This window comes from Ischnura elegans, chromosome 1, assembly GCF_921293095.1.
Source record: "Ischnura elegans chromosome 1, ioIscEleg1.1, whole genome shotgun sequence".
Classification (NCBI taxonomy): domain Eukaryota; kingdom Metazoa; phylum Arthropoda; class Insecta; order Odonata; family Coenagrionidae; genus Ischnura; species Ischnura elegans.
In genome coordinates this window covers 39845377-39860881 of record NC_060246.1, presented here as the reverse complement: position 1 = coordinate 39860881, position 15505 = coordinate 39845377, and positions in this window count along the sequence as shown.

The following is a 15505-nucleotide window of genomic DNA, read 5'->3' as shown; positions in this document are numbered from 1 at the left end:
GTCTCAGCTCAAATATTTGTAGTGGAAAATTTCCAAGTAAATACTTTTCGTGACAATTCATGGGATTTCAGTTTATATTTGTGATTTTTGGGTAGTTTTTTGGTCTAACTGTTCATCTATCAACAGCATCAGACTGTCTCTTGCTTTTTCATTATTATTTGATTTGCTGGACTTTTTCTGAATTTAGGTATATAGCACGCAAAAATTAATGTCGTTGCAACTGCAATTAAGGTTAATGTAGCCAGCTATTTTATGTAATAACAATCGACGATATGCAGCTATAGTATGAAGATCTTTGCTAATTAATTTGGAAATAATTAAAAATGGGGAAAATTTGTTATATATAGTAACTATAAAGAATAACTATAAAATGCAACCGTAGTTCTGCAGGTGGTATCAATTACCATAATGTTTCAACTTGATAGATCCAAATCTCTCAATATTTCATTCCATGCATAATTTTCTATTCATGGAAGATGCTCGATGACAGAGTTCAGTTGTCTTTCCATACTCTTGGGTGGTATGCAGTGGTTTATTCAGATGCAGGAGGCAAAGAGGTAATTGCACGTCTAGACAACACTCATTCCATGTCCCCAAAATCCTGTATAAAGTGGTGCAAACAGGGATATGTGTAGTACCTTTATAGTAGCAATATTATAACGAGTGTCTCACCTCAAAATATATAGATCTTGTGTTCGATACTGAATTTGCATCTTCAAAAGGATTTGTCCAAGGGTGGTTACTTCAATGAAATGAAAACATTTAAAGATAGGTGGACTGTGAATGGTTCATATCACAGGATAGATGCTTCACGGCTAATGCCACACCGAACACTGCCTCCTTTGTCTATGTCCCTGAGCGTGTAACTCCCACCATGTCACGTCACCCCAGGGTCTCCACCCTGGGCCCCACCGAAGGCCCCCAACCCAGGCCTCCACTCACGCCAGGCCTCCACTTATGCATCCATCATCCCAACCTCCACTCATCCCAATCCTAAGGTCCAAATATACTACTGGCCAAAAGGAACTAAAGTTCCCTATTCTCATCCTGTGATGGGAGAGGACATAGTGTTGTGATGGCATGTTTAAATGTTCCTTATGAGTTCCACACTGTGGCCACCCTAACAAGTCCATCAGCCCCAGGATCCACCTCGTCGATATCCGCAAGAGTCCAAGTCAATGGGGGTGTATTGTCGTCCTTGAGTAACACCACCATGCCAGGGCGAACATTGCTGGATTCCCTTGACCACTTGGCTCTCTGTTTCAGATGTGTCAAATAATCATTTTACCAGCTTCACCAAAAATTGCTGAAGTTTTGCTTAAAGTAATTGCCTCCTGGAAAGCAGACCAATACAAGCATTGCTTGGATCTGGCTCAGTCAGGGAAGTCAAGGGACCTCCGATTAGGAAGAGACCAGGTGTTAAGCAGTGGCACCGACTCCAAGGGGCCTGAGGGGGCCCAAGCCCCCCCAAAAATTCGTTACAGATGTGAGGAAAACATGTGTCAGGCTTGTTGATTTTCCCCGGAGAGTCCAGATATCAAGATTCGAGTGATCAGGGTTCTAATGTTGATCATATGACTCTTCTAAAATGCTTAAAAAACTTAAAATTCGCTACTTATGAAATTTACCAGGGCAAGGTTCCCGGCTAGGGCCCCTCCAATATTTTTTGTTAGTCTGCACCCCTGGTGTTACGGGCAAGTTATCATTGGGATCATTTGAAAAAGGTGTTAATAGTTAAGACATGCCTCTATTTGAGTTGACAGGGTTGTTAGCTCTTTGAGCGTTAGATAGTTGGTTCCAATAACCCATCTCAAGTGATGTTTCAAGGATTTTTCTCCTGCCTCCCAGATGGCTCCAAAGTGTGGAGCTCTCGCAGGGATACCTTCTTGGGCTCTATAATCCTGAGCGATGCTTGATTGTTGAAGTGCTAGGAAAGACTCAGCTAATTCTCATTGTTCTCTAGCGGCACCTACAAAGTTTGAGCCATTATTGATCTATACCAGGGAACACCTTCCTCGTCTTGCAATAAATCTTCACAATGCAGCAAGGAAAGCTTGGCTTGTCACATCACTCACAACTTCTAAGCGAAGCACCTTGGATGCCAAGCAAGCAAATATGGCGATGTAACATTTCACTTTGGTTTTGATTCTCCGTGAACCAGACTAGACTTGATGAGCAACGGCCAAGCACAATCCACTCCTGTGTTTAAAAATGGTCTTTCAGCCGTAACCCTTTATTGTGGAAGTTACCTCATTAGTTGTTTTGCTGCCTCTACCTTCAATTTCCAGCATGTCAAGCACTGGTGAATCATTTTTTTAATCAAATTCTTGCCATTGATTATCCAGTACCTTTGTTGCAGAGATGAATGTACTGACTGACAACCAGCATGCAACAGTCTTGTGTATTTTTCTTCAATAATCAACTTCATAAAATGATGTTTAGGGAGAAGAATCACTTCATGTTTCCATTCAAATGGAAGTTGAGACACTCAGAGCCTTCATCCTAGTCTCAGAATTCAATTTTGACAAAGAAATGGGTGCAATGATTTCAACTTGCTCTTGTTTGAGACTGCTGATTTGATCAAGAGATCTGTTATCTTGCCATACTCTTATGGTTGTACTAACTGTAAGCATACAGTTAGTTCTTCTTGCAACTCCAGAGTTGTAAGTGATCCACTTCTCCGTAGCGACCATTTGCAATGCACGTTGAAGATAAATCTCAACATGTAAGATATTACTCATAGAGACTTGAAGTGTGATATCCTCCTGAGTTACTGCTAGACAAGCTGTGTTTATCTTTCTCTCTTCATTATGATTGTTCTCGGTAAATTCTTTGTGTTTAGACACCCTTGCAGGTGAATCCATCATCCATGCTGGCCCATGCCACCACAAGTTGCAATTAATGAGGGTTTCTCCAGTATTCTCCCTAGAAATCAAGTCTGCTGGGCTCTTACCAGATGAGATATGCTTCCATTTGTATATGAATACATTTTCCTGAATTTCAGAGACCCTGTTTGTTACAAATGTTTTCCATCTTGTCAGGCTTGTTGCGATCCAATGCAGCACAACTGAGGAGTCAGTCCACAAAAAAACATTCCAAAATCTCTACCCTTAATGAATTTATCACCTTCTTGTACAGGCGTGAAAGTAGAAGTGCACCGCACAACTTCAATCTCGGAATGGAAATCCGTTTCACAGGTGCTACCTTTGAATGGATTTTTCAATTTGAACGGTCCGGAACCTCTGCCCCCCCCCCTGGCTATGCCACTTGCCTAAAATTATCATAATGCCTCACTGACCATCAATTAGCGCCAACATAACTGGGTCAACTTGGGTTTGAGTCCCACTTTGCAAAACCCACCTACCCAGGGCATGGGTGTTTTTAAATGAGTTGTCATAATATAACTCTTGTAATTAGGCCCACCTGTGATCATTTGAGACATAATTATAATTATTATCATTTTATTATCATTTTTTTATTTTTATTATCATTATGAAAATTACTGATTTGTGAATGAAAAACTTTGCTGTTTCTACAAATAAAAAAAAAAAAAAAAAAAATTGTAGAAACAGCAAAGTTTTTCATTCACAAATCAGTAAGATGGATTTCTACAACGTGAAGGCCTCTACTATTCAGTGCATCATTATGAAAATTATTTACTTTGCCAGCAACGTTTAAATTCTGATGAAAAAAATGTTTCTGTCACAAAGAGGCTTTCACTTTATTGTTGTACTGTATTCTCAAACCACTGGATACAGCTCATAAAGGCCATTTTATAACGGGGTATTCAACAAGTGTAACAAGTATATGTACACAAACAACCATGCCCTGTGGGGGGAAACCTACTCAGGTGAGATTTGAACCCACAACCTCTTGTTTGGCAGGCGAGAATATTAACCAGCCGCCACCAAGGCTGCCCGGCCTTTTCGTATAAAAAGTATGTAATCATCTTCTCAGTCATTCTTAAATTGGTATTCTTCCGCCATGGAGAAATTGCAATCATCAGTGCATAGATATGATGTGAGAGATAGAAGGGCACAAGTAGTTTTTGAGTCCCAAAGTGCATTGTAATCACCGCAGCCATGGATGGCGCTCATTCGCCTAAGCTTCCAACGTTCCTCCAATCCCTTTCCTACCACCAAATACCCATGTGGGCAGTGATAAGAATGTGAAATGCTGGCGTTGGAGCGGATCCCCTCGCCAAGCCACAACAGAGAGAGGATGGAAAATTAATTTTGAGAGAATAAAAATGAAGGGGGCACAAGGCTAGGGAGAGAAAGTAATAAGGGCTCTGAAGGGGCGGCTGCTCCACGTGGCACGGCTCACGCATGTGATGCGGCTGTGTGTGAAATAAGTCACTCGCGTTTTCTTCCATGGAAGGCCTTTGTTAACGTTTGGGGGGAGGAAGATAGATTTGGCGAAACACACTACCCTCTGGATGGTGTGTTTCATCAGATTGGTGGAGCAGCACTGGTGTCAGGATATATTTTAATGGACCACTTGTCCTCGCTCTTTGTTTGTGCTTTACTCGAAACGAGGAAATCCCATAATAGCGAAAAATGTGCTAAACAGGGCTAGTACATATTAAAATTTTTCTTTAGCCAGGTAAAATGAAAAGCTTTACGAAGATATAGGCTTGTACAAAAAATTAGTGTAAATACAACTTCGGTGGGGGCCCACTCACCTTGGACAATGCAATTGACAGGTGCCAGTCACCAATGAAATATGAGACTCTGTTTATTTCAAGCTGAGAGCCCTAAATAATGCCACACTTCCCTTGGATTTTATAGTAAATTGACTCTGTATCATTCAGCAGCACAAATGCACTTTCCAAAACTTACTTGAGGGTGGTAATAATCCAATCATTGCATTCCCTCCTAAGCATATTCCTGCACCATTCACTAACAAGTACCTAATTAACTATATTTCTCCTCTTTATATGTATTTTATGAATTACTTATAGAAATAAAAGTTCTAAATGATTTGTGTGCTACATAAATATTTAATCTTTCAACCCTTTAGGTTGCACCATTAGAGCCATCCTTCATTCAGCTGTGCTGGCACATCTATCAAGTTTCGGACTGCCCCATGGCTAAGTTTTCCGTATGAAGTCTAAATTTGATGGTGAGTCATTATCCTAGTACCCCTAATGTAATGCTTGATGCAGTGGCAGCTCGTAGCTTTTCACTGGAGTGAATTACAACTGACAAACTAACTTCCTAGGGCAGCATTCAGAATCCTAGAACTTCCATCATAGGCTAATCAAATAACAGCTACGCAGTCAATATTACATGTAATTTTAGTCTTTTATGACAATCTACCACCTTTGAAAGAGCAAGTTGAAACATATACAATATCTGAGGCACTGTCCAATGACAGTTATATTAATATTTCCTTACTAATACACTTTAAACCAACAGAGCCTAACCACAGTAATATGCCACGTAAGTAGAAGACTAATTTTATTGATTTGCTATCCACCCATTATTTCAACATCAAAATGTAATGGAAGAGTGAGTTGCTTTGAAGAAATTTATTTCATCACGTGAATGAATCTTCCAAAATCTGACAAAGTTAGTCTTAGAATTGAGGTGACTGATATACATATAGCTGAAAATGCATGCATGTAATTTTAAATTTGGAAAACTAATGGCTGCAGACAATTTGCCGGCATGTAGATCATCCTAATGGGTATGCATTATTAGAAAACTACGAGGAAGCTCTATAGGCAAGGGAGGTGTTTTGAAAAGCCTGTCACCTTACTTTCTGTAGCTATGGCTACCAACTACATATGCTTCTCTGCCTCACGCACACAATTCCCTACATTCCTGTTTGTCACTACAATTGTTAGTGAAGTGGCAGAGCTGGGCCCTTCACCTACTGGAGAGACTCAATTGTTGCTTATTGGAAAGTAACGCAGCATCCGTTGGGAGCGTTGCTTTACTGGTTCCCATCTATCCACTGTCTTAATGTCTGTAGAGTTTATTATAAAAACTTAAAGTTTATTCCAAAATTCACTACATTATTTATATGAAAATTGACATTCTCATATTTCCTCTCAAAATTTTGTTGAAGTGGCTCTACATTCTTATCACCTGAAAACTGCCACTGAAGGAATGAATAGCTCAATCACCGAAGAAGATCTTCTGGGTAATGTCCCAGGTAGGACAAAGTTAGAGCATTACCAGTTTCTTATGGCTTTCTTACGAACATGATAAGCAGCTTATCGTAAGCTAAGGGACTTATGTAAGGCAAGGATAAGATTTTAGGGAAGAATTGATAAGGAATGCCATCAAATATCCTCAGATTTGCATAAGTTGCTTCTGTTGGATGAGCGCCAAAGGTGGCAGAACAGCGTATTACGCATGCTATGCTACTACAAACGCTGCCTGACATGAATTTAACCCTTAGACTGCGGGAATGTATTTAAACGTTTTGTATGCTGACTGTGGGAAAAGCATTTTCAAACATTTGACTCGACTCCCTACATTGCTTGACTACCTACGGCAGTTTCCTAAAATTTTTATTGCTACCCGAGTAAAGCCCTGGTGCACTTTTCCTCACTGTAGGGATCATTAATGTGGCTTAACACTCTTAGGCCATCCCTCACGGCAGGTGGTGCATCCCTGCACTTCCTGTCGTACTGCCCATTTCGTGCTGTTTCCTTCCCACTTCACATAGTTAATATGCCTACGATATGTGCCCAAATGTATGCCCATCCCTTGGTAAGAAAGGAAGAAGGGTTGCCCCAGATTATAAGGGTTAACTCTTAGCAAGACACTCAGCCAGGCTAGAGGAAAAGTTTTTCTTGGTTCTCTCCCACACAGGCTGGTAGTGAAAAACATTTACTCCCACAGCTAAAGGGTTAAAGCCTACCGGTAAAATTCAGAGAGTCCTTATAAGAGCTGAAAACAACTGATAACAGATTTTCCAATAGTAGAAAAAAATTATCAACTTCAAGTGGCTTGCTGGTGAAGATGCAAAGCATAAAATTTTTCCTCATGGCAGAAAAAAAAGTATGGGGAGGAATGAACTTTTAGCCTACAGCTCGTCAGCTGTGCTTGTTAGCCACTACATCACAGGGTCAGATGATAAAAGATGGTGTAGGTACCAATTTAAAATGTAATTGCATTGAAAAACTTTGATACTGCATGTATGACACAAATGAATTTATTCAAGGTCCATACAATCTGGCATTTATGAATTTTAATTTTTGTTCAGTTATCCCGATGAATAAATTATTGATACATAATAGAGTTTTCTGAATTTTATTTTTTATAATTTGTAAATTATATAGATTTTGGTGAAAGTCTTGGCTGTATATTTATGCAGCTGTATATCTATGCAACTGTATATCTATGGATGCATATCTTTTAGCATTTGAAACTGTCCTCTCTCAGATTTTTACTTGAATGAGCATCAGTAATGAGTTGATTCCAAATTCTTACCATCTCAAATTTGCTCATTCGTTTAAATTCTATGCATTCATATAGTAGAGCTTATCTATGCAATGCCAAGTGTTATGAGCCCTATGGCTTATGTAAATGTCACAATGGCTAGATTGGCAGTTTTTTATTCTTTTTTGCTTTAAAATCTACCGTATTTTGTAGACAGATTTTGATATTTCACTAAAAATAATGAAGAGGCTATAAACAGTAGATTTCCCAAAAAAGTGGTTATCTTTTAATTTTCCTACTGAATGTTTTCTTTGTTCATTAAAAATAGTAAAGAGGCTATAAGCAGTATATTTCCCAAATTAGCGGTTATCCTTAAATGCTCCTACTGTCACTAATGAGGGAAGCCTTCAGATTGTCACATTTTGATACCACATGCTTACTGTCATGGGATCATGTAATTTTTTTCACTGATGCCAGGTAGCATCTCATATCAAATTTCATACTTTCATCAACAGTATTGTCATCAATGAGGTCATCATAATGTTAGATTTTGAAATTTTTCTGTGATAAAATCATTCTTTACTATTTCATATTTAACTACCATTGCCATGATGAATAAATCATCGTATAATGAATCTAATCAAGGAAGTGGCCCCCTATGATTTCAAGGGCATGGGTATGGTTCGGAATTTGGTGAAAGAGAAGGTATATTAATGAAATCCATCAGTTAGTTAAGCCCAAAACTATATTAGGTATTTTATCCATATTGAGAAGGATTAATTACAAAAGACATTAAAAATGTTGTTTAATTGGTAAATATTTTTAAATAAATCCATAGAGTTGGCTGTGAATTCAACTTTAATTGAAAAAAATGACGTTTGGAGACAGGTTTTGTCCTCGTTTGTGCCCTGCTTGGCATTTTCAATTCATCTTCCTTACAAGTGTAATTAACACTAGGAGGACGGGAGTTTCGCGCTACCTAGAAGGACGGCTAGGGGTCATTTGACCCCTAAAATGTATTTGGGAATAAAACGCCTAATTTTCATCCAATATTCAGTTTAATCGTATTAATTGTTGAATCAGTTCATTGAAAACACTATTTAACCATATTAAATATTATTTCCATTGTCAAAAGTTAATAACAATTATTTTAAAGAATCATGAATTAAACCGTATTTATTAGTCGATTGCAAATCTAATAATGAAAATACCTACACTCAATACAAAAGTTGTGTTACATGTTTAAACATAGGCGTACTGGGTTTACAAAATTTGCATTAAAATTTTTAAAACTTATTACTTTGTTGTAAATCTCAGACAGACAGTATTTTTTCAGCGCTGTTTCCTCAAAATATGTTTTGCACTGAATGCGTACATTGGACGATTTATTCATCTACATCCAAATCTACACACTAACACGCAAACCACTTAAAAGCGTGTGGCAGGGGGTGTTAGGACACCAGCCATTTGCACATGAAAAGGAATTTGGAAAATGCAAAGGAAATTGGGGCAATGATTCAATTTGATGGTATTTGGCACCTTTTTCTTTTTTGTGCCCGTGGAGATATGGTTGTTGGATTTGGAGATGTGTAAATAAATTGATACGTGCTATCCATCATATCTACTCTCGCTTTGTTTTTATTATGAAATAGGATGGTCTCTGGTATTCTTTTATTCGTTTCGGAAATAGTGCCGTCTGAGATCATGCTGCTGAGTAAAAGTACATTATTGTTCTAGTTTGCCTGATTCTACATAAGAGTATGGCCTAAGGTATTTTTCAACACTTGCTTTGAATGGATTACTTGGCTATTTTAGGGGTCATGGGTATTCTTGCGTCACGCCTGTTTTTTTCAGATTGTCCGTGCAAAGAGAAGTTTTCCATTTTTTTATGATTTCCTGCCAGCTGGATGGATGGAAAATAATTGTTACAAGTTACATTTATTCCTGAATTCTTGTATGTTATGGTCACTTTAGTTACTATTTATTTCCCCAACGCTTGATTTGATGGCCAATCATCATCTTTGCCACAATATGGAAATTCATTTAGGCTGTATTTTCATTTCACATCTGTCAAAACCAAGTTCTCGATTCCAAATTTGTCTGGTATATTTGGAATATACCTCATAAAAGGACAGCTGCATTTTGTTGGATAGAGCTGTGCATTTGCTGTCACGCCAAAGTCGCCATCGGATTCACTATCTTGGATTTCGTCGCTTCCATCACACGCAGATGTTGATGGATTGGTCAGAATGTCCTTGAACTGATGTTTCCGATTCACTTCCAGACTGATCTTCAATATTCCCTACAGCTATTTGAATCGCAACGATTCTCTTCTTATGATATATTTCTCAACTTCTTACTTTCTTCCTCAACTCGCTACTGATATGCATGCGAAAAAATCTACAAATGAAAGCCCATTATGGTAGAATCTTCTCCAGTTGCATTGGAGGTATAGAGAGCTGGAGAGCATTAGAAATTCATGCAAAAGGACAAACATTTCAGAAGTAACGCTAATTGCCGTTCGAAAGGCAGGGATTCAACCGCCAACCGTATCCTGATTCTATCTTCCAAGAACTTGCAGTAATGCTTCTTCTCTGAATTACGTGCAGATTCCAAGGGTAGGATTTACAGTAGAATTTTATAGTCCACCCAATTCCTCCGCTCTCTCAAAAGGAGACAGGATTTTTCCCCAGGGCGCAGCGTGCAGTCAACCCGCCCCAAACCCCGGCGGGGTCAGGCGGCACTAATGCTGGACACACGGCAAAGGGGCAAGGCCAAGTGACAGTGCCATCAGGCCAGAAAAATGAAACAGTTATTCGTAAACTTGATGATGCGATATTGAAAATAAAAAAATGTCTCTGAGAGCTCTCAATCTTGGCCTACGGAAAAAAATCATGGGATACGTGACGATTTTCCAGTGTGGGTAATACAATAATCATTGAACAATAATTAAAACAAAATTAAAATATCAAAATTACATGAATTTACAAAAATCAAGGATTGAAAACGTTTTATCTCCCTTTGCTGCCTGAAAAAATATCAAAAGATTGAGCGCAACAAGTCGCTATGCCTAGGTTTTCGAATACAGATAGGAGCCCTTGGGACAAAACTGGCACTGAACCGGGTACTTCCAGGTTCAAAATGAAGCAAATTATCTACCACACTAGCCTCTTGCTGATTATATGATATACATGGCACAAAAGTGCCCACGGGCAAGAAAATAGTGCGAAAGCAAGTTGTGGGTCAAATGACCCCTAGCCATCCTTCTAGGTATAAAACGTCATAAAAATTTAAAACAAAACATTATAGTTGAACTTTCACTAATTTATCAAAATATATACCAAAATGAACAAAGTGAAAATTTTCAAAATTAAAAAAAAATATTTTAATAAGAGAAAAATAAATTTGAATTCTGAAAATGGGTCAAATGACCCCTGCCGTCCTTCTAGTGTTAAGAAATTAAATATGGTGGTTTCCTGTTATTTTTTTATTGCCTAAGTCGAAAGATTATTAATCCTGGAGTACGTATTTCACGCTTTTAGTTTCTTTTATAACGATATCTATTTTTCGCAATTAAAGGAAAAGTGAAAATTTTCATGTGCGCGAAAACACGACGGGTAGGTACGAATGCCGGGAAATCTCCGTGTGACGTCGTTCTGGTTCCAGCTGCCGCAAGTGAGGTGACCTTGGGGCGACGCTCTGAGCGCTGATACGACGCAGGATGCTAGCAGGTAGCTGAGTACCATGCTAGCTGGTAGCGCTTGACTTAAATAAGGATTATTATTCCCCTATCAAACGAAGGAAACTTTCCGACCTTAGCCAGTTTTAATAGGTGATTATTAAGACATGTTTCCCTGAGCTCTGTACCTCATGCATGCATTGGTAATCTCAGACGATGTGAAACTCCTATCTACTCATATAGAAACTAGGTCCCTGTGACGTCACGTGGAGTGGCATCACATGGGCACCAATCTGGCCTTTTTCAAATGAGGATAAAATTGACCCTTGCCATTCGTCTAAACCGGTATTTCTAAAACCAAATAATTTTTATATTATGAATACACTAATGGTGGGTAACGAATCCCAATCAATGCCTCTCGTTTTCTTTGATGATGGAAACTACCCTATTTCTGAGAGATGATGCTGAATGTTATTTGTGCATTTTTCAATGACATGAATAAGTGCTCAAATTAGGAAATTTCAAAAAGATAGTGCATATTATTTACTTTAGGCCGAAAAAACATTTTTCTGGAAAGATAGGATTTTTTTTAAAATTTCTGTAGATATTGCTATAGAGCAAAATAGTGTATTATTATCCGTTTTGACAAAGTTCTTCCCTCTTTCGATAATAATAATATGATAGTATAATGATTAGTGACATTGAAATATAATTTTATCAGGTTCCAGGGAGATCCTTAGAGAAAACATGAAGGCATATGCATACTTATGCATGGTCCAATTGTACGAATGGCGAAAATCTTGTGGGTAGTGCACCGTGAATCAGCCAAAATAGTTTCTTTTTGTGCTTGATTTTTAAAGTTCGTTGGGTTTATTCATCCCTTATTGCATACCTAACATCCATACCTCCTTCACTTATTTAATTCAACCTCTTGCTCATAAATCAGAAATATATGTCCAAGATACAAAATTTGTGTGTATGTTATCAAATAAGAAGCCCTTACTCAAAATGTTTTACTTCAGAGAAATTCTTGTTAATTCTTTAGACGCATATTGGGGTTCTGCAGTCTCCGAACCACAATGCAATAACAAAAGGCCGATTACTTGTTCCAATCACGCAACAGGAAATAGGGCAAATGTATTTCTTTATAGTCTTTTAAAGAGGACAATCCATTTACATCCATTTACATCAATCTGCACTATAGCTCAACTATGTTAAACAATTATTTATCAATAAACATGTATGCTATTTTTATTCCATCATGAAATATTAAGTGTTTTGGTGTGCATACCTTACACAGGGTCTAATTCACAAAGGCTAAAAAAAAGTGGCAATTTATAGGAAATTATTTAATTTGATTCTTACAATTTACATTTAACCATTACAGTGTCATTTATAGAGCACAATTATTACAGTCCTCAAATTCTTCAATGCATTAATTTTTGAGTGATTTTAAATCAATTAATGAGTGATTTTAATGTTTTCCTTAACAAACTTGCTAAACTATTAGAGTTAATTCATGATGCTATACCAAAACCTAATTTAATTATAACTGGGGACTTTAATTGTGATTTCTCAAGTAATTCCAAAGCTAAACAGGAATTCTTAGCTATCCTCACTTCTTATAATATTTGTGTTACTAATGCAGAACCGACTAGGGTAAATGGCCATTCTTCTACTATTATAGATAATATTTTAACGAACATTGACTTAGGAAATGTAAATACTGAAGTAATTAAGTCCCACATTTCTGATCATTATCCTCTGTTATGCAAGATTTTAATCTTATCTCCTAGTTATTGTAAGAAAATTTATAAAAGGCAGTTTACAGAGCAAAACTTTAATATCTTTAATAATATGTTGAAGGCCCATGATTGGTCTAATCTATATCAACTCAGATCCTATAATGACTCATTTGAGTATTTTTATTCTTTATATCAGTATTATTTTGACATTTGTTTTCCCCTGGTCTCCCAAAAAACTAGAAACTTGTATTTAAGTAATAGAAACCATTGGGTTACTGACGAAATACGATACCTCTCTCAGAAAATGAAGGAACTAGCTATTTCCTATAAAAATAAATATAACTCAATTGATTGCTTGGAGTATAGAACATTTAAAAAAATGTACCGTCAAAAGTTACAATTGGCTAAGAAATCATTTAACAACTGTAGAATTCTTAATGCCGATAATAAATCTAAAGAAATTTGGAAGATCATAAAGGAAGCTAAGAGTTCTATTAATGATCATCATGATTTCAAATTACTGGACTCCACTGGTAATATTATTTCTGACTATTTTCAAATGGCATCTAACTTAAATGAGTTTTATTTGTCCCACCAGACTACTACAAATACTTCACTTCCTGTCAATCATTCTTTAAACCCAAGCCTGCCTAATTCTTTGTACCTGTTCCCTTGCTCTGAATTGGAACTGATGAACATCATTAAAAAAATTCCTAACAAAAGTAGTCCTGGTATAGATGGCATCCCAGGCATTGTGATAAAAAAATCAGCTAATTCTATCAAGGAACATATACTTTTTTTAATTAACAAATCCTTACAACTTGGAGTTTTTCCTGATGCCATTAAATCTGCCAAAGTTGTACCACTATATAAAGGCAAAGGTAGCGAACAGGATATGAATTCTTATCGTCCAATATCCTTACTAAATCAGATAGGGAAACTATTTGAAAAGGTCTTCCATAATCGACTTGTATCATTTCTTGAATTTTCCAACCTTTTGTCTGGCTCACAGAATGGTTTTAGGAAAAGCAGATCTACATCTACAGCCACCTATCATTTGGTAAATTTAATACTTTCAAATCTTGATAACAGAATCGAAACCTTGGGGCTATTTTTTGATTTTTCCAAGGCTTTTGACCTAGTCAATCATCAGTTACTCTTGTCCAAATTAGGACACTATGGTATTCGAGGTATCCCTTATAACTGGATAAAATCTTACCTCAGTGCAAGGCATCAACAGGTTATTTTATCAAAGAATGGCACTAATTTTATTTCTCCCAGTAAAGAAGTTACATTAGGCGTACCCCAAGGCTCAGTCCTGGGCCCTATCCTATTTTTACTTTACATTAATGATCTGCCAAAAATTTTGCAGACGGTTCAAGGAGTTGAGCCAATTTTATATGCTGATGATACTAATGTAATTGTATCAGCACCATCGTTAAACAATTTGTCCTTGAGGGCATCTAGAGTTTCTGAACTCCTGTGTGAATGGTGTACACAAAATCTTTTGAAACTCAATCCTGACAAGTCTGGACTTATATACTTTTCCAATAAAAATAAACCCCCTGCTTTATTGACCATTGATCTAGGGGGATCACGCATACCCCAGATTTCTAGTTCCAAGTTTCTCGGAGTTGTTTTAAATAAAAATGTGTCATGGGACGAACATATATGCAATCTTCGTAACAGGTTGAACTCTATTTGCTTCCTTATCAGAAGTATCAGGAAAACTGTAAGCCTTGATATTTTACTCTCAATTTATTACGGAGAATTTTATTCTTTAATTATCTATAGTATTCTGTTCTGGGGTTCTTCCACCCATTCTGATTCAATTTTCAAAGCTCAAAAATGTATAATACGATTAATATGTAATGCTCCTTTTAATGCACCTTGTCTTTCCTTTTTCAAAAGGTTAAATATTTTGACAGTTCCATGCATTTACATTTATGTTGTAAGCATGTTTGCTAAAAGAAATTTATTTAATTATATGTCTAATGACAATGTTCATTCCCACCAAACTAGAGCCTGTAGAGATCTGCATCAAACATATTGCAGGACTTTAAATGCATCCTTGGGGCCTAAATCCATGGGCCTTCTTGTGCTGAACAGGCTCCCTACTGATTTTAAGTACGAAATGGACCCAGTCCTGTTCAAAAGGAAATTAATAACGTTTTTAAGGAAAGAACAGTTTTATTCCGTAAAGGAATTTTTGGGGAAAAAATAATTATATTTAATATGGAATAAATTTTATGTACTTTATTAACTTCTTTTGGTCAAATTATGGTGCCATACACTTGTGTATTTTATCTTATTATTGTCTGCAACATTTATATGTATATGACGTGTCCTATACACTCAACTCATGTATTTTTTACTGTGTTCAGTGTCCGCTGGGCAAATAAAGGTTATTATTATTATTATTATTATTATTATATGCTTATCTCAAGAAGCCAAACTGTAGGCTCGCTATCCTATACTGAACATGGTGATTCATTTCCGGTCCCCTCTGGTCTTGGTTAAGGCTATTTGTAGCAGGCTGAGGTGACAGAGGAGAGGTCAAGCCCTGAATGAGACCTTGGGAGGATGTTCATCCTCATTTGCCATCAAGTTTTTGGTTGAGATAGCACTCATGAAAGATGTCCTCCACACTTAGATATCCATATGGCAGCAACATGTGCTTGGAG